This window comes from Cajanus cajan, chromosome 11 (assembly GCF_000230855.2).
Source record: "Cajanus cajan strain Asha chromosome 11, NIPB_CcT2T_4, whole genome shotgun sequence".
NCBI lineage: Eukaryota > Viridiplantae > Streptophyta > Magnoliopsida > Fabales > Fabaceae > Cajanus > Cajanus cajan.
In genome coordinates, this window is record NC_138527.1 from 24,038,095 (window position 1) to 24,042,739 (window position 4,645).

Genomic DNA, 4,645 nt, shown 5'->3' on the forward strand with positions numbered 1-4,645 from the left:
ACGACAGCTATGTCTTTCAAGTTGACTTCCTCTTTAGTTTCCATAGAGGATAAGATTAAATATCCTTGAACTTTACCCCAAGGAAACTTGTTTATTGGTTTAGATAATGAAATCGATAGGTCCTTAGGATCAGAAAATATTATAGACTTTTCTGCACAATTAAGAAGAACGTGGTTGGAAGATAACCAGTTCATACCTAAAATCACATCTAATTGTGATAAAGGTAAGCAGATCAAATTTACAAGAAATTTTTTATCGCCAATAAAAATAGGACAGTCTGAACAAACCTTATTGGCAATTACAGATTTGTTTGTAGGGGTTGAAACAATCAAATTATTCTCTAAAGAAGAAATTGGTAATTGGAGGTATTGAACACAATTATTGGAGATAAAAGAATGAGTTGCGCCTGAATCATACAGTACATTTAAAGTTTTGCCTTTAATGAAACATTTACCTTGTATTAGATCATTGTTTTGAGCAGCTTCAGTTCCGGTCATGGTGTAAACTCTTCCAGTTGTAGAAGGTCTTGGTTTGGATCCGGAAGTATTCACGTGCGTCTTTGGTTGTCCACACTCAGAAAATACATGACCAGACTTTCCACACTTGAAACAAACAGGTCCTTTGAGATGACAATCTTTAGTATAATGACCCTGTCCACACTTAAAACACTTGGCTTGATTATTAATGGACCTACTGGAATTTCCTGCAAATTGAGAGGATTGGGGTTTCCATTGTGGTCGAACATAAGGTTTTCTTTCATTATCCCTTTTCTTACTAAATTGAGGGCCAAAAGATTTTGGTCTATTATCCTTATTATGATCAAAACCTTCCAAAAATCGACACTTGTGTATTAATGTGGGAAAATCAGAGATTTCCAATATCCCTACTGCCTTTCTTAATTCTGATCTAAGTCCATCCTCGAATTTAATACACTTCATCCTCTCATCAGGGTGATAAAAGAAAGTAGAGTATTTTCCCAATTCCTCAAACTTAGAAGCATATTCTCCCACTGTCATATTCCCTTGTTTTAACTGCATAAATTCTATTTCTTTAGCCCTCCTAACATCATTAGGAAAATATTTTTCAAAAAATTTGGTTCTAAATACTTCCCATGTAATGATTATTCCCCCTCCTTCTAATAATCTCCTGGTACTATCCCACCAATATTCTGCTTCTCCTACTAACATAAATACTGCATAATTTACTTTTTGGTTGTCAGGACAGTTCATAGCTCGAAATATTTTTTCTATTTCTTTAATCCATAATTCAGCTTTTTCAGGATTGTATCCTCCATCAAATTGGGAAGGGTTATTGCTTCTGAATTCTACAAGTCCTTGTGACTCTCCTGTTCTTCCTGGTGGTTGATTCCTTAACAAGGCGGCAGCCATGTCCCTAATAGCTTGTACAGCCTCTGTTAGTTCGGTATTCCTTCTTCCTGCCATCTGTAATTTTATAGATCAGTTTATAATAGAAACATGGTTAGCACATTTCCCCAAGTTACACATGGAACGTTGCTCTGATACCATTTAATGTAACGCCTAATTCTAATACCCAAATTATACAATATAAAATTATAATATTTTCGCAATTATATCATTAACAATATCTATATATTTATTTAATAAAAATAAAAGTAAAGAAAAGAATATCTTGTGAATTTAATACATAACATATCGTTCTAAAATATTTAGAATAACGTATTATTTTACACATTATTCATTTTCCTTACTTATTTAAATACAATATATATATTCATAACGGAAAGAAAATTACAATTAAAATAATATGATTGACAAGTAAAGTTATAACAGATCCATCAAATAGCCTCCGTATTCCAATTTCCTTCCACGTAGGACAGCAGTAATAATAACAGCAAAATGATCTGGAATCTCAAGTTGATCCATCTATTTATAATATATTTAATTAAAAAAAACAAAGAAAAGAAAGGAGTAAGAACAATATCCAATAAATACAATAATTCGAACGAATAAACATAATTATTTATAAATAAAATTTTAACATATATATATATATATAAATATATATTTATACAGATTAAATATTAGATTTTCTTGATACAATAAAATTTGAATTATACTTGTAGTGACTAGTCAGGATAAATGAGCATCATTATAACACCAACCAAAAGATATTCCACCTCCATTTCTTACTCATTTAAATCCCCAAGGTTAAACCTCCAGCTACAAATAATTCAAACTTTATCATCTATGGCCATAGAGTATTAATTATCTTTAAAATGAGTAAAAGACATTTTAACAAATTATATTAATCATAAAAAAATTACTCAAAATAGATTTAAGAATTTATCATTATTTAAGCTTTAATTAAATAACACAAATTTAAATAAAATATATTAAGAGCACTAATTAATTAAATGACAATGACAATTATTATAAAATAATTAAACAATATAAAATGTGAATATATTAATAATTATTATAGATAAGAATAATCATAGAATAAGTAATAGTAATTAAAGGTTAAACAAATATATGAGGTTAGAAACACCCCACTAAATAATAACGTAAATAAATAAACATAATAATTAAAAGTTAAGTAGTTAGATGAGGTTAGGAACACCTCACTGAATAAATATAATAATAACATAAATAAACATTGTAATTAAAAGTTAAGTAGTTAAATGAGGTTAAGAACACCTCACTGAATAATTATAACAATAACATAGTAATTAAAAGTTAAGTAGTTAGATGAGGTTAGGAACACCTCACTGAATAAATATATAAATATAGTAATTAAAAGTTAAGTAGTTAGATGAGGTTAGGAACACCTCACTGAATAAATATATAAATATAGTGAGGTTAGGGGCACCCCACTAAATAAATATAATCAAATAAATGCATAAATAATTACACATAATAGTATATAAAATTTTAAAAAGATAAGGTTCTCCTCCCCCTTACCTAAATAAACAAGAGCTACAACTTGAGCAGAACCTCCTCTTTTGAATTCCCTCTCTTTCCCTCTTACTTTCTCTCTCTCTCTATTTTTTTTTTTCTTTCTAAATTTCTACTTCGGCCGTATGATTCTTCAAAACCTCCTGCTTCCTATTTATAACAATTGAAAAGTACTATTTATATAATATTATATTAGGATTACTATTCATAAAATAATATTATATTAGGATTACTATTCATTAAAAAAATAATATAATAATTTGAAACAAACGTAAGTGCTTACGTTCTTGTTTTTGGAAATTACTATTCATTAAAATAATAATATATTTACTATTTATAAATACGTAAATACGTATATGTGAATAGTAAAATACGTATATATAAATAGTAAAATACGTATATAAAAATATGATAAACTAAATATTTAAAATCAAAATAACCTGTTTTATTTAATAAAATTTGGGATATTACAATTGCGACCCTTCATACGACAGTTTTTCAAAACCATCGCAAAATTGTTCAACATTGCGAAGTCGCAAAATTTGTTTAACATTGCGACAGTTAATCATAGACCGTCACAAATTTTTTTTAACATTGCGACAGTTAAATTATTATCAAATCAAATATTATTGAATAATTTAAAATGTTAAATTTTATAAATTTTATTTTAAATGTCCATCTTTTTAACACTATTAAAAATATAAAAATAAATATGTTAAATTTTATAAAAATTCAGTTTAATTTATTTATGATATAAATATGTTTTTAATATCTAATATATATTTTTAGATGATAATTTATTTTAAAATATATCTTATAATAACAATACTAAATGAAACATAAATCTTCTGATTTTTCTTATTTTGATTTTTTTAATCAATATGTACAATTTTACTATTTTGATTTTTTCAATCAACGTATACAATAAATAAAAAACACAAAAGATAAACATGCATGGTACAAATTTTATTTTATAAAAAAAAAATTTATTTTCATATATTACATTATATATGTGAATATTAAAACATATATATATATACATATATATATATATATATATTATAATTCAAATTTTTTAAAAAATTAATGATTTATTAAGAAATTCTTTTTATCACATGAGAATTAATTTCTTTCAAAAATTTGACAAATATCAAATAAATAAACATTTTTTCTGAATCTATATTTTTATTTTATTAGAATATAATTTTTATTTTTTAAAATATATTATTTTTTTAGATAAAAAATTATGTATATGTCAAATAGTAGTGGGGGCAAGTGCCCTACTATTCCAAACGTGCATTCGTCCCTATATATATATATATATATATATATATATATACAAAGTAGGGGGTTATAATTATACCGGTGTAACTTTTACTAAGTATTATGCCGCAATAACTTTATATTAAATGTGAATTTTGTAAATCCAACTGTTAAATTGAAAGTTCATATCACTTTATAAGTGTATATCAAATTTTTTTAAAATTGAACAACAACTGGAAGGTAATCAAAGTGTTTATATTTTAGTGTATTTTGAAATAAATATATTAAATCAATTTTGTTTTATAAAAATGAAGTATCAAATCATCTTGGATTAATATAAAGTTTTGTATATATAATCTATGAGAGATATGAACTTTCAATCTAACAGTTGGATTTACCAAATTCACATTTAATATAAAGTTATTGAGCGGTGTAATACTTAGTAA